Source organism: Bubalus kerabau, chromosome X (genome assembly GCF_029407905.1).
Source record: "Bubalus kerabau isolate K-KA32 ecotype Philippines breed swamp buffalo chromosome X, PCC_UOA_SB_1v2, whole genome shotgun sequence".
NCBI classification, from domain to species: Eukaryota; Metazoa; Chordata; class Mammalia; order Artiodactyla; family Bovidae; genus Bubalus; species Bubalus kerabau.
Genome location: NC_073647.1, coordinates 94,566,338 through 94,582,573, shown reverse-complemented (window position 1 = coordinate 94,582,573; position 16,236 = coordinate 94,566,338). Strand labels below are relative to the sequence as shown.

Sequence of the window (16,236 nt, the reverse complement as noted above, 5' to 3'; positions counted from 1 at the left end):
TGAAATTAGGTGAAACAGTTACCTATCCTGGTCTTGAAGACATGTCCTTGTATGGGCACACCTTTATACAGCCTACATGTGCCCAGTGGCTTTGGTGGGAGGGTTGGACCTTAAGTGAGCACAGGTCATATCTTCCCCTCAGGTTTGATGGCAGTTATCACCTTGGTGGGAGGTGGGACTGCAGATGGAGGGGTTAGGGCCAGAGCCGGGGCTTCTCCTATGCTCAGTGGCCAGTACTAGGGACAGGGTTGGGTCCCAAGGTACTAAAGCAGAAGCTCTGAGGGTCAGGTCTGAACTGATTCTGTTCCCTCTAAGTGTGTTCTCTCCCCACTCCTGGCAACAGTACCTCCATCCCAGAAGGTAGCAATGCTGGAGCAAGAGGTGCTGACCCAGGCTCCCAGTATGGGCCACGGCATGTGCTGGGACCATCCCAGCACACCAATCAGAGTTCCAGATTGCTCCTGATCTGCTACTCCTATGAGCACCAGTAAGGCTGCCCTCACACCATTCAGATTCAGATGCAGTGCCAGGTATGAGCCATCTCCGTCCCCACTAAGTGTGCACTTTCCTTAGTAATAGCAGCCTTTGTCTTAGTGCAGAGCTGTGCTGGAGAAATTAGTCAAGCCAGAGCCAGTGCTCAGCATGGGCCAGTGAACAGGAAGACAGTCCCAGCACATCAATTAGAGCTCCAGACCACTTCTGATCTACTACCCCCACAGGCACCAGTAATGGCTGACCTCACCACATTCAGGTGCAATGCTCATGCTAAGCCAGCTCTGTCCCCACTAAGTGTGTACTCTGCTCAGCAACAGCAGCCTTTATCCTAGTGGGGAAGCTGTGCCAGAGCTAGAGGGGTCAGGGAAAGGACTGGGATGGTCATGGGAAACTGGCCAAAGCCCCAGGCAATTTCAGTCTGATTCTTCCACCTTATTTCCAGGAGTAAGCAAGCGTGTGCATTCTATTTATGAGTGGATTCTGGGTTTCTTACAGCCCTCCTAAAGTACCACTGGTTTTCAAACCAGCTAAGGGGACTCATTATTTCTGGTATCTGACTCCTGGGTTGAGATATCCAGTATGTGGTTCAAACCCTTCACTCCCCAGGGAGGATCTCTGAGTGATATCCCCCTGCTCTCCTGTGTTCGCTCCTGGAGGCACAGGTCCTGACCTGATTGCTTTTCCTCCTTCCCTAACTGACTATGTATGGCTCTTTCTTTACAGGCTCGATTATAGAAGAATCTTTCTGTCTGTCTCCAGTTTGTTTTCAGTGAGCATTACTCCACAGGTAGATCTATTTTTGATGTGTTTGTGTGGGATGTAAGCTCAGCATCTTCCTACTCTGCCATCGTGATCTCCTCCCTACAGGAGAAACACTTTAGATCAAAGATACAAAGAGGCTAAAAATAAAAGGATGGAAAAATATATACCATGAAAATAGCAACCATAAGAAAGCTGAACTGGATAGACTAATATCAGATAAAACAGACTTTAAGAATAAAGTGTTTCTAGAGATAAAAAGGGACATTTTATAATGACAAACACATCAGGAATATATAATAATTATAATATATATGTACCTAACAACATAACCCCAAAATATGTGAAGCACACATTGACAGAATTGAAGGGGAAAAATAGAGAATACAATAATAATAGTTGGAGACTTCAATATTCCACTTTCAATAATGGCTAGAACTACAAGACAGAAGATTAACAGGGAAACTGAAGACTTACATAACACTATACATAAACTAGCCCTAATAGACATCTATAGAACAACATGTCCAACAACACAAGAATATACATTCCTCTAAAATATACAAGGAACATTCATTCTCTAGGATAGACAATATGCTAGGCCTCAGTAAAATTTAAGTGACTGAAATTGTACAAACTATATTCTCCAATCACAATGGAGTGAAATTAAAAATTTAAGTAACAGAAAAAAATTTGGAAGAATTAACAAATATGTGGAAATTAAACAATGCACTCCTAGAAAAGCAAGGGTTTAAAAGAAGAAACCATAAGGGAATTTAGAAAATACTATGAGATGAATAAAAATTCAAACACAACCAGAACTTACAGACTGCCACTAGAGCAGTACTTACAAGAACTGTACAGACATAAATGTCAACATTAAAAAAAGAGATTGCAAATCAGCAACCTAACCTTCCAGTTGAAGACAATGGGGAAAAAAGAGTAAACTAAACCTAAAGGAAATGAAAGGGAAGAATAAAGATTAGAATGGAAACAAATAAAATAGATACTAGAAAAACATTATAGAAAGTCGATGAAATCAAAAGCTTAAATCTTTGAAAAGATGAACAAACCTACTAAAGCTTTAGTTAGACTGATGAGGAAAAAGAGACTCAAATTACTAAAATCATAAATTAGAGGATTTCTCTGGTGGTCCAGGGGCTAAGACTCTGCGTCCCCAGTGCAGGGTGCCTGGGTTCAATCCCTGGTCAGGGAACTAGATCCCACATGCTACAACTAAGAGTTCACATGCCACAACTAAATATTACACATGCTGCAACTAAAAGATCCTGCATGCTGTAACAAAGATCAAAGATCCCAAGAGCTGAAACTAAGACATGGTACAGTCAAATTAATTTTTAAAAAAGAAGTGAAAGTGGAGACTTCACTACTCACATTAGAAATACAAAAACGATTACTAGGGAATGCTATAAAAAACTGTATGGCAACAAATTAGATAACCTAGGTGAAATAGTGCAATTGTGTGGTAGTTTGAGCATTCTTTTGGCATTGCCTTTCTTTGGGATTGGAATGAAAACTGACCTTTTCCAGTCCTGTGGCCACTGCTGAGTTTTCCAAATTTGCTGGCATACTGAGTGCAGCACTTTCACAGCATCATCTTTCAGGATTTGAAATAGCTCAACTGGAATTCCATCACCTCCACTAGCTTTGTTCGTAGTGATACTTTCTAAGGCCCACTTGACTTCACATTCCAAGATGTCCGGCTCTAGGTCAGTGATCACACCATCGTGATTATCTTGGTCATGAAGATCTTTTTTGTACAGTTCTTCTGTGTATTCTTGCCATCTCTTCTTAATATCTTCTGCTTCTGTTAGGTCCATAATTTTTCTGTCCTTTATAGAGCCCATCTTTTCATGAAATGTTCCCTTGGTATCTCTAATTTTCTTGAAAAGATCTCTAGTCTTTCCCATTCTGCTGTTTTCCTCTATTTCTTTGCATTGATTGCTGAGGAAGGCTTTCTTATCTCTTCTTGCTATTCTTTGGAACTCTGCATTCAGATGTTTATATCTTTCCTTTTCTCCTTTGCTTCTCATTTCTCTTCTTTTCACAGCTATTTGTAAGGCCTCCCCAGACAGCCATTTTGCTTTTTTGCATTTCTTTTCCATGGGGATGGTCTTGATCCCTGTCTCCTGTACAGTGTCACGAACCTCAGTCCATAGTTCATCAGGCACTCTATCTATCAGATCTAGGCCCTTAAATCTATTTCTCACTTCCACTGTATAATCATAAGGGATTTGATTTTGGTTATACCTGAATGGTCTAGTGGTTTTCCCTACTTTCTTCAATTTAAGTCTGAATTTAGTAATAAGGAGTTCATGATCTGAGCCACAGTCAGCTCCTGGTCTTGTTTCTGTTGACTGTATAGAGCTTCTCCATCTTTGGCTGCAAAGAAGATAATCAATCTGATTTCAGTGTTGACCATCTGGTGATGTCCATGTGTAGAGTCTTCTCTTGTGTTGTTGGAAGAGGGTGTTTGCTATGACCAGTGCATTTTCTTGGCAAAACTCTATTAGTCTTTGCCCTGCTTCATTCCGTATTCCAAGGCCAAATTTGCCTGTTACTCCAGGTGTTTCTTGACTTCCTACTTTTGCATTCCAGTCCCCTATAATGAAATGGATGTGAGAGTTGGACTGTGAAGAAGGCTGAGCGCCGAAGAATTCATGCTTTTGAACTGTGGTGTTGGAGAAGACTCTTGAGAGTCCCTTGGACTGCAAGGAGATCCAACCAGTCCATTCTGAAGGAGATCAGCCCTGGGATTTCTTTGGAAGGAATGATGCTAAAGCTGAAACTCCAGTACTTTGGCCACCTCATGCAAAGAGTTGACTCATTGGAAAAGACTCTGATGCTGGGAGGGATTGGGGGCAGAAGGAGAAGGGGATGACAGAGGGTGAGATAGCTGGATGGCATCACTGACTCGATGGACGTGAGTCTGAGTGAACTCCAGGAGTTGGTGATGGACAGGGAGGCCTGGCATACTGCAATTCATGGGGTCGCAGGGAGTCGGACATGACTGAGCGACTGAACTGAACTGAACGGAACTGAAGGTGAAATAGACAAATTCCTAGAAAGACACAAAGTAACTAAAATTACTCAAGAAGAAATAGAAGATTTTTTATTTTAATATTTAGTTTATTTTTTGATGTTTGCTGCTGCTGCTGCTAAGTCACTTCAGTCCTGTCCAACTCGGTGTGACCCCATAGACGGCAGCCCACCAGGCTCCCCCGTCCCTGGGATTCTCCAGGCAAGAACACTGGAGTGGGTTGCCATTTCCTTCTCCAATGCATGAAAGTGAAAAGTGAAAGTGAAGTCGCTCAGTCGTGTCCGACTCTCCGTGACCCCATGGACTGCAGCCTACTAGGCTCCTCCGTCCATGGGATTTTCCAGGCAAGAGTACTGGAGTGGGCTGCCATTGCCTTCTCCTTTGATGTTTATATTCTTCAAAATAATTTTGTTTAATTGAAGGATAATTGCTTTACAGAATTTTGTGGTTTTCTGTCATACATCAACAAGAACAAGCCATAGGTACACCCATGTCCCCTCCCTCCCAAACCTTCCTCCCAAACTTTCCTCCCGTCTCCTTCCCCATCCCACCCTTCTAGGTTGTCACAGAGCCCCTGTTTGTGTTCCCTGAGTCACACAGCAAATTCCCATTGGCTATCTATTTTACATATGGTATTGTAAATTTCCACATTACTCTCTCCATACATCTCACCTTCTCCCTCCTCCCCTCCCCTCATGTCCATAGGTCTGTTCTCTATGTCTGTTTCTCCATTGCTGCCCTGAAAATTAAGTCATCAGTGCCACCTTTTTAGATTCCATAATATGCATCAGTATATGATATTTATATTTCTCTTTCTGACTTACTTCACTCTATATTATAGGTTCTAGGTTCATCCACCTCATTAGAACTGACTCAGATATGTTCCTTTTTATGGTGGAGTACTATTCCATTGTATATACGTACCACAGCTTCTTTATCCACTCATCTGTCAATGGACAACTAGGTTGCTTCCACATTCTAGACCTTGAATAGCCAAAGCAATCTTGAGAAAGAAGAACGGAGCTGGAGGAATCAACCTTCCTGACTTCAGACTATACTACAAAGCTATAGTCATCAAGACAGTATGATACTGGCACAAAAACAGTATCTATGGGTACCTTATTTTTGACAAAGAAGGCAAGAATATACAATGGGACAAAGACAGCCTCTTCAGTAAGTGGTGCTGGGAAAACTGGACAGCTATGTGCAAAAGAATGAAATTAGAACACTTCCTAATGCCATATACAAAAATAAACTCAAAATGGATTAAAGACCTAAATGTAAGACCAGAAACTATAAGACTCTTAGAGGAAAACATAGGAAGAACACTAGATGACACAAATCAAAGGAAGATCTTCTATGACCCACTGCCCTGAGTAATGGAAATAAAAACAAAAATAAACAAGTGGGACCTGATTAAACTTAAAAGCTTTTGCACAGCAAAGGAAACCATAAACAAGGTAAAAAGACAACCCTCAGAATGGGAGAAAATAATAGCAAAGGAAACAACTAACAAAGAATTAATTTCCAAAATATACACGCAGCTCATACAACTTAATACCAGAAAAACAAACAACCCAACCAAAAAGTGGGGAAAAGACCTAAACAGACATTTCTCCAAAGAAGACATACAGATGGCTAACAAGCACATGAAAAGATGCTCAACATCACTCATTATTAGAGAAATGCAAATCAAACTACAATGAGATATCACCTCACACCAGTCAGAATGGCCATCATCAAAAAGTCTACAAACAATAAATGCTGGAGAGGGTGTGGAGAAAAGGGAACACTCTTGCATTGCTGGTGGGAATGTAAACTGATACAGCCACTATGGAAGATTCCTTAAAATTTAAGATTCCTTAAAAAGCTAGGAATAAAAGCACCATATGACCCAACAATCCCACTCCTAAGCATATGTCCTGAGGAAACCAAAATTGAAAAAGATGCATATACCACAGTGTTCATTGCAGCACTATTTACAATAGCTAGAACATGGAAATAGAGGATTTGAATAGATCTAAATAAGTAAAAAGGTTGAAATGGTAATCAAAGCCCTTCCCACAAGGAAAAGCCCAGACACAGATGACTTCACTAGTGAAGTCTACCAAATATTTAAGGAAGAGTTAATAATAATTTTTCATAAATTATCCCCCCCAAAATGAGAGGGGAACACTTCCCAGCTCATTCTATGAGGTCAGTATTACCCTGACACCAAAACCAGAAATATTACTATAAAGAAAATTATGGACTCTCTTATGACTGTAGACATACACATGCACACACACACACAAACACCCACACTCATATGCAACATTAATCCAGCAATATGTAAGAAGAAATGTAAACCATGCCCAAGTAGGATTTATCCCAATAATGCAAGGTTGGTTTAAAATCCAAAAATCAATTAGTGTTAAACACCATATCAATAAAGGACAAAAAACATATTATCATCTCAATAGACACAGACTGACAAACCGCAAAAACTATTCATGATAAACAAAAAATTTTTTTAAAAAAAGGGAAAAGGTAACCTCCTCAACCTGGTAAAGGGCATATATGAATAATATTTAATGGTGAAAGACTGGATGTTTTTCCCTAAGTTCTTAAGCAAGACCAGTATGTCTACTCTCATTACTTGTATTCAACACTGTATTGGAGGATATAGCCAGGGCAATTAGGGGGAAAAAAGAAAGAAAGAAAAAAGGGAAAAGAAAACAAAGCATCCAGACTAGAAAAAAAGTTAAACTAACTATATGTGTAGATGACTTAGTCTTATATATAGAAAATCCTAAGAAAAACACTAGAAAATAATCAGAATAAATGAATTCAGCAGAATTGCAAGATACAAGATAAATGTATAAAACTTGATGATATTTCTATACGCTTGCAGAAAAAATGATGTTCAACATCGTTCATTATTAGAGAACTGTAAATCAAAACTACAATGAGATATCATCTCACACTGGTCAGAATGGCCATCATCAAAAAGTCTACAAACAATAAATGCTGGAGAGGATGTGAAGAAAAGAGAACTCTCTTGCACTGTTGATAGGAATGTAAATTGATACAGCCACTACGGAGAACAGTATGGAGATTCCTTAAAAAATTAGGAATAAAACTACCATATGACCCAGCAATCCCAAAACTCGGCATATAGCCTGAGAAAACCATAATTCAAAAAGACACATGTACCCCAATATTCACTGCAGCATTATTTAAAATAGCCAGGACATGGAAGCAACCTAGATGTCCATTGACAGAGGAATGGATAAAGAAGTTGTGGCACATATATACAGTGGGATATTCGTCAGCCATAAAAAAGAACAAATGTGAATCAGTTGAACAGACATAGATGAAACTTGAGTTTGTTACACAGAGTGAAGTAAGTCAGAAGGAGAAAAATAAATATCATATGCTAACTCATATATATGGAATCTAGAAAAATGGTACTGATGAACTTATTTGAAAGGCAGGAATAGAGATGCAGACACATAGAGAACAGACTCATGGACACAGTGAGGGAAGGAGAGGGTGGCATGAAGTGAGAAAGTTAGCACTGACATACACACTACCATGTGTAAAATAGATAGCTAGTGGAAAGCTGCTATATAACACAGGAAACCCAGCCTGGCACTCTGTGACAACCTAGAGGGGTGGGATGGAGTGGTGGGAGGGAAGCTCAAGAGAGAGGGGGTATACATATAGTCGATGAAAGTGAAAGAGGAGAGTGAAAAAGTTGGCTTAAAGCTCAACATTCAGAAAACTAAGATCATGGCATCTGGTCCCATCACTTCATGGCAAATAGGTGGGGAAACAGTGGAAACAGTGACAGAGTTTATTCTTTTGGGATCCAAAATCGCTGCTGATGGTGATTGCAGCCATGAAATTAAGAGATGCTTACTCCTTGGAAGGAAAGTTATGACCAACCTGGACAGCATATTAAAAAGCAGAGACATTACTTTGTCAACAAAGGTCCGTCTAGTCAAGGCTATGGTTTTTCCAGTAGTCATGTATGGATGTGAGAGTTGGACTATAAAGAGAGCTGAGCACTGAAGAATTGATGGTTTTGAACTGTGGTATTGGAGAAGACTCTTGAGAGTCCCTTGGACTTCAAGGAGATCCAACCAGTCCATCCTAAAGGAGATCAGTCCTGGGTGTTCATTGGAAGGACTGATGTTGAAGCTGAAACTCCAATACCTTGGCCACCTGATGCGAAGAGCTGACTCATTTGAAAAGATCCTGATGCTGGGAAAGATTGAGGGCAGGAGGAGAAGGGGACGACAGAGGATGAGATGGTTGGATGGCATCACTGACTCAATGGACATGGGTTTGGGTAGAATCCGGCAGTTGGTGATGGACAGGGAGGCCTGGCGTGCTGCGGTTCATGGGGTTGCAAACAGTCGGACACGACTGAGCGACTGAACTGAACTGATGATTGATATGCAGTGTTGTACAGCAGAAATTAATGAAACACTGTAAAGCAATTACCCTCCAATTAAAAAAATAAATAATAAATATAAAAAAGAAACAATATCATTTATAATAGCATTAAAAAGAATTGTGAATAAACATATCAAAAGAAGTACAAAATGTATATGCTGAAAACTATAAAATATTGTTAAAATAACTTGAATAACTTAATAGGAACTTCCCTGTCAGTCCAGTGTTTTAAGTCTCCACGCTTCCACTGCACAGGGCAGGTTCAATTCCTGGTCAGGGAACTAAGATCCTGCATGGCACAGCTAAATAAATAAATAAAATGGAAAAGACCTCATTAAAAAAAAAACTAAATAAGTAGAAAGGCATACCACTTCATGGATGACATTTTAACACTATTAGACATAATGTCTAATGTCTAACATAATGTCTAGTATTGTTAAAATGTCAATACTCCCAAAATTGATGCATGGATTCAAAGTAATCTCCATCAAATTTCCAGCTTTCTCCTTTACAGACATTTATAAGCTGAACCTAAAGTTCATATGGAAATTCAAGAGACACAGAATGACCAAACAATCTTGAAAAATAAAAACAAAGCTAGAGTGATCACATTTCCAAATTTCAAAACTTATTAAACACAGCTACAATAATCAATACAGTGTGGTTCTGGAATTAGAATAGACACATGTGTATGTGTCTTCAGTCACTCAGTCATCTCCATCTCCTTGCTACCTTATGGACTGTAGCCCACCAGACTCCTCTGTCCATGGGATTTTCCTGGCAAGAATACTGGAGTGGGTTGCCATTTCCTCCTTCAGGAGATCTTCCCGACCCAGGGATCGAACCCACGTTTCCTGTGTCCCCTGCATTGCAGGCAGATTCTTTTACCAATGAGCCATTGGAGAAGCCCAGGATAGACACACAGATCAATGGAATAGAATTAATAGTACAGAAATAAACCCATGTATCTGTGGTCAATTGATTTTTGAAAAGGGTGCCAAGGACATTCAATGGGGAAAGAGTTGTGTTTTCAACAAAGGGTGCTGGGAACACTGGATAGCCATATTCAAAAGATGAAGTTGGACCCTCATCTCACATCATATACAAAATTAACTCAAATGGATAAAAGGCCTAAATGTAACATAAATGTAAATATTCATTATGTTGAATTGGGCAATGGATTCTTATGTATGACACCAAAGACATGAGTAATTAAAGAAAAAATAGATATACTTGACTAACCAAAATTTTAAACTTTGGTCTTTCAAAAGATATATCAAAAAAGTGAAAAGACTCCATCAATAAAAGGACTCATGGCAAGACAGTCCATGTCAGATCCCAGGAGAATAAGAAATGAGATCTCCAAATATAAGCAGGGTCTGAAGAACTTGGACAAGGAGAATAAAGAGGTCATAGCTGTTAACTGCATCTAAAAATAATTTTCTTACAGGTTTAAAGTACAAGACATTCAGGATTATGAAGATCTCTTCAAATGCAATCAACCTATCTAACTTTATTCTTGAAGGTAATCTCACATACCCAAATTAAAAATGTTCAGAGATAATGTAAAACATATCTGAGACATCACTCTACTTATGAGAATAACTGCTTAGAGAAAGCAGATGCACAGGCACCTGAGATGCACAGGATACTTATAAAGACACAATTCAGCAGAAAAACTATTTTTAAAGCACAAAAATTTACTTGGAGAGAATTCAGACAATGATTTACTTAGACAATAATTTGTGTTTTATTCTCTCTGCTGTAAAACATCAAAAAATGAAAGGTATTAGACCTTCTCCATTCTAAATCAGCGGCCACATGAATGTGTCCAGAATGTAGGCTCCATAGCCAAGGACCTTCTTAATAACTGTTCTATGACAGAACTTAAGAAGTTGACAAACACATGAAAGACAAATATCCCCCAGTGCCTGCCATCAGATCTTGTTTGAGAGATGGCAGCTTATAAAAAGGTATTGGTATAGGCAGTGGCTTAAATATCTGAGGGGAAAAATAATGGAAAAGTTTGAGCTTCTCCAGGACAACAAGGAAAGAAGGTACTAGACTTCCAGGGAGTAATGAAAAAAGAAAAAGAAAGAAAGAAAGTGAAAAGACAACACACAGAATGAGAGAGAAGTATTTTCAAATCATATATATGTTAAGGGACTAAACATATATAAATACATAAATTCTTGCAACTTAATACTAAAATGAATAATCCAATTAAAAAATTGACAAAGGAGACTTCCAATTTCTAGTCTGGCACATAAGAAGTCATCACTCCATCCTAATAAGTAAAAAGCTGAACAAACTAAAAAATTAACAACTCTTCTAGATCTGTCAGTGAAGTAATAAGGCAAACACTGCCCCCCAAGTTGGGGAACAAGCAGGCAGATTCAGAGAATTACAACTTGCCAGAACAGAAACCTATGAGCAGAAACTTCCATGGGAACCAGTATTGGGGTAGAAAATTCTGAACTATTGATGAAATGCTGGAGTATCAGAGTAGATAAGCCTGAGAGATTAAAAAAAATCCAGGAAGACCCAGTCATGGAGATAACGCACTCTCAGGATTCCAGTAGGAGGAGGAGAAAGTAATCTTTTTGAAATATGCTAGGCCATTCTGTTCTACCCTTAAGAACTGTTTTACAAGAGCCTAATCTTTCGGGGTCATATTAGAGCCTGCTCAACCTAGAGGAAGGGAAATAGTCAACTCTTGACCCCTCTAAACACTCTCTACCACCTAAGTGGGGAGAATAAAAATCTGAGAGACACATAAATTTCACAGCCCAGGGACACAGGGTCACTGAAAGATTAAGGCTTAATCAGAGGATTTATAAAACACTTCCCCTCCCACCATACTTTACCAGTACATTACAACAGTCCTATTTACCAAAGTTCCTTTTACCTCATACACCATGTCTGGTTTCCAGTGAAAAACAACAAGGCATGCCAAAAGGCAAAACACAGTTTTAAGTGACAGAGCAAACATCAGAACAAGATCCAGACATACCAGATGCTAGAATCAGCCATGAATTTAAAGCAACTATGATAAATATGCTAGGGGCTCTAATGGAAAAAGCAGATAACATGTAAGAACAGATGAGTAATTTAAGCAGAGAGATGAAAATTCTAAGAATCAAAAAGATTTTCTACAGATCAAAAACACTGTAACAGAAATGGAGAATGCCTATGACAGACTCATTAGTAGACTGGACATGGCTGAGGAAAGAATCACTGAACTTGAGAATATCAATAGAATCCTCCAGAAATAAAAAGCAAACTGAAAAGGACTTTTCTAAAATAGGAAAAGAATATCCAAGAACTATGGGTCAACAAAAATAAAAGTGTAATATATGCAAAATGGGAATACCAAGAGAAGGAATTAAAAAAAGAAGAAATTTTTCTTATTCTAAATTGATCTAATAAAAAAAAGAATAAATTGATCTAATAGATGCCAGTTTGCTCAAATAGCAACAGTGCATTCAATTATGTATACGTGTGTGTGTGTGTGTTTATAATGAAGTGAAATGAGTGAGAGCAATGATAAGAAAGAACAAGAGGGAGGAATTAGGATTATTTTGTCATCATAAGGCACTTGTGCTACCTGTGAAACAGTGTACAGTTGTCCCTAGACATCCACAGGGGATTGTTTCCAGGAGTCCTCAATCCATGGATGCGCAAGTCCCTTATATAAAATGGCATAGTACAGTTGCCCCTTCATATCTGTAGGTTTTACAACTGTGGATTCAACCAACCACAAATGGAAATTTCAATATGCAGTTGTTGAACCCACAGATGCAAAGCCTATGAGTACAGAGGGCTAACTATATATTTATTGGAAACAAATCTGCATATAAGTGGACCTGTGCATGTTGTTCAAAGGTCAACTGTAGTGTTATTTGAAAAGTGGACATGGATGCTACAAATGTATATTGAAAACTCTAGGGCAACCACTAAAAAGGGGGAAAAAAGTACAGTTGCTGTTCTAAGAAAGGAAAAAAAAATGGAACTATATAAAATGTTCAGTTAAAACCACAGAAGATACAAAAAGAATAAAAGATAAAAAAAGGAACAAAGAACAAGGGCAGCAAATAGAAAACACTAATGAATATGATAAATATTATCACTTTGAATGTTAATGATCAAAATGTACCATTGAAAAGATAGAGATTATAAAAATGAATTAAGAAAATAAGACCCAGGTATATGTTATCTATAAGAAGCCCATTTTAAATATAAAGACACATATAGATTAAAAGTAAATGGATGGGGAATTCCCTGGTGGTCCAGTGGTTATGAATCTGCTTTGTAATGCTAGGGGCATGGGTTCAATTCCTGGTTGGGGAGCTGAGATCCCACAAGCTGCAAAGCAACTAAGCCTGCATGCCATGTGCTGCAACTAAGACCTGATGCAGCCAAATAAATAAAATTTTTTTATTAAGAAGTAAATGGATGGAATAAAATATACCATGCTAACACTAACAAAAAAAGAGGAGAAGCTATATTAATTTCACACAGAGTGAAATTTAAGCAAGAAAAGTTATCAGAGATAAAGAAGAGCATTACATAATGATAAAAGGGCTAACTCTCCAGGAAGACATAACAGTCCTTAATGTATATACAACCTAACAACAGAGCATTAACTTATGTGAGGCAAAAACTAATAGCATTGCAAAGACAAATAGATAAATCCAGTATCTTGATTAGATACTTCAATATGCCTCCATAAAATAGAACTGTCATAAATGAACAGTTCTAGCAGACAGTGAGGATCTAGCTGAACTTAACAACACCATCAATCAACTGGATATAATTGACATCTATAGACGAATTCATTCAATAACAGTAGGACACACATTTTTTCTCAAGCTCACATGAAACATGTACCAGGATAGATCACAGTCTAGGCCATAAAACACACCTTAACAATTTGAAGAACAGAATTTAAAAGAATAGAAGTCAAACAATTGTCACTGTCAGGCCACAGTGGAATTAAACCAGAAATCATAACAGAAAGATGACTGGAAAAATTCCAAAATATATGGAGATTAAACAATACTCTTCTAAATAACACATGGTCATGGAGAAATCTCAAGAGAAATTTAAAAATATTTTGGCTAGATGAAAATGAAAATATAACTTATCAAAATATGTGGGATACCACAAAAACAGTGCTTAGAGAGATGTCATAGTATTGAATGCACGAAAGAATAAAGATCTAAAATCAGTAATCTCAGTTTCCACCTTAGGAAGCTAGAAAAAGAAGAGCAAATTAAATTCTTAGTAGGCAGAAGAAAAGACAATAATAAGAATTAGAGCAGAAATCAATGAGCCCTAAAATAGAAATCAATAGAAAAAAATCAATGAAACTAAAAGCTGGTCCTTTAAAAAGGTCAATATACTAAATTATACATTGGATTGTACACTTTAAATGGGTGAGTTGTGTGGTGTATGAACTATACCTCAATAAAGCTATTTTTAAAAATCAGATCAAAACTATAAAAACAGTAAAAAGGCCAGTGGTTACCAGGGGTTAGGGAGGAGAGAGAGATAAATAAGAACACAGAAGATATTCAAGGTGGTGAAACTATTCTGTATGATACTATAAGTGGCTATATATGTCATCATACAGTTGTCAAAACCCACTGAATGTACAGTACCAAGTATGAACTATGGACTTCGGGTGATAATGATGTGTCATTATAGGTTCCTTAATTTTAAGAAATGTACCACTCTGGTGCAGAATGTTGATTGTGGGGGAGGCTATGCTTGTGTGGGGTCAGGGGGTATATAGGAACTTTCAGTTTAATTTTGATGTGAACATCAGTTCAGTTCAGTTCATTTCAGTCGCTCAGTCGTGTCCGACTCTTTGCGACCCCATGAACCGCAGCACGCCAGGCCTCCCTGTCCATCACCAACTCCCAGAGTTCACCCAAACCCATGTCCATTGTGTCGGTGATGCCATCCAACCGTCTCATCCTCTGTTGTCCCCTTCTCCTCCTGCCCTCAATCTTTCCCAGCATCAGGATCTTTTCAAATGAGTCAGCTCTCTGCATCAAGTGGCCAAAGTATTGGAGTTTCATAAAACTGCTCTAAAAATAAAGTCTATTAAAATTGTTTAAATCAGAGACTCTTCAAATAGAATGTGAAATAACAATAAAACAAAAAATACTATAGCTTTATACTTTCTGTCCCATGGCTGTTTTTTAGGCCTAGCAAAATTAGGTCCATAAAAAGCACAGTCCATGTCCTCCTTTGCTATTTAGACTGAGAAGCCTAGTTCCTCCTCCTTAACTTGAATAGGCTAATCAGAGAACCTCATTAGGACCTCTGTTTTAGACTCCCTGTGGCACTTCAACTCCAGGCATTCTGTTTCACTCTACCCAGACAAGTGACCTAATGAAGTAAATCCAAAAGGTGATCTACACTAACCATGGAGAAATCTGTACCTTTTATACTCTTAACACTTACCATCTTCTCTGTTTTTAACTAGCACGGTCTGTCTACTTGATCTGTTGATGGTTTTGCCATCTAACCCAGAATTCAAGATCCACGTCAAAGAAACAAAAATGTTAAAAACACTTAAGATAAATCTAGCTAAAATGCTAATGTTAAATGCACTGTTCTGGAAGGGAAGTGTAGAAGACTTAATTTGTTACAAACTCAAAAAACAAAGAAAGCTACCCTCCTTCAAACTGGCCTGATTAGCACCCATTGTAGTCCTGATCTCCAAGATGTTCTGACCTTGAAACTTCTTGCTGCAAACTAACCTGACAAGAAATAACTAATTGCATGCCTACCTGTGAAGAATCATTCATCACATTACTGCACTCCCATCTCATTTACTCTTCCTTCCAAAGCCTGATAATAGTGACTGTATATTGAGCTCTAAGTATGTGCTAGGCATCATGTTATACACTTTATATATTTTTTCATTTAATTTGTACAATAACCATATAAGTATACCTAATCTATTTGATAGGTAAAGAAACTGAAGTTTGAGAAGGTAACTAATTTTCCCATGATCACACAACTAATAATTTAAAGAGCTGGGATTCATTCTCCTAAATATAAAAGAAATCTTTAAAACGTTATTATTATCTCTATAGAGCTAATATTGCTTTAGAAAAAGATACTTCATAACTGAATCACCTTACTGTATACCTGAAACTAACACGACATTGTAAACCAACTATATAGTCCAATATAAAATAAAAACTAAAAAACAAAAAATAAAATATTGCTAGTTTTCTAAAAAAGAAAGAAAAAGGTACTTCATTAAAATTAAGCTTCTATCCATTTTAACTTCAAAGCATACTTCTTTCCTATTTAACCTTGCCTTCATAGGTATTTTTATTGCAGTTCAACCTAAGTTTCTTCATGCTTGAAGTCAAGCCAGGTCTCAAAACAGACGTTATTCTCCCAGTATTTTTTTCATGAATTCCACTCTAGTGAACTTGTATATAACCCCCAGG

The 16,236-nt window shown here is 38.0% G+C and overlaps 1 protein-coding gene across 3 annotated transcripts in view; it reads right to left on the bottom strand.

Annotated features, from left to right (window-relative positions):
- Positions 1-16,236, bottom strand: part of SNX12 (sorting nexin 12) — a 103,568-nt gene that overhangs the window by 23,211 nt on the left and 64,121 nt on the right. The window contains exon 6 of one of the 3 annotated variants that reach the window (XR_008707837.1): positions 8,934-9,060. The exons of the other annotated variants lie outside the window; for them this stretch is intronic. The gene's annotated coding sequence lies outside the window, so the exon portion shown is untranslated. Of the gene's footprint in view, positions 1-8,933; positions 9,061-16,236 lie in introns of those variants that run through there. 3 annotated transcript variants of the gene reach the window in all.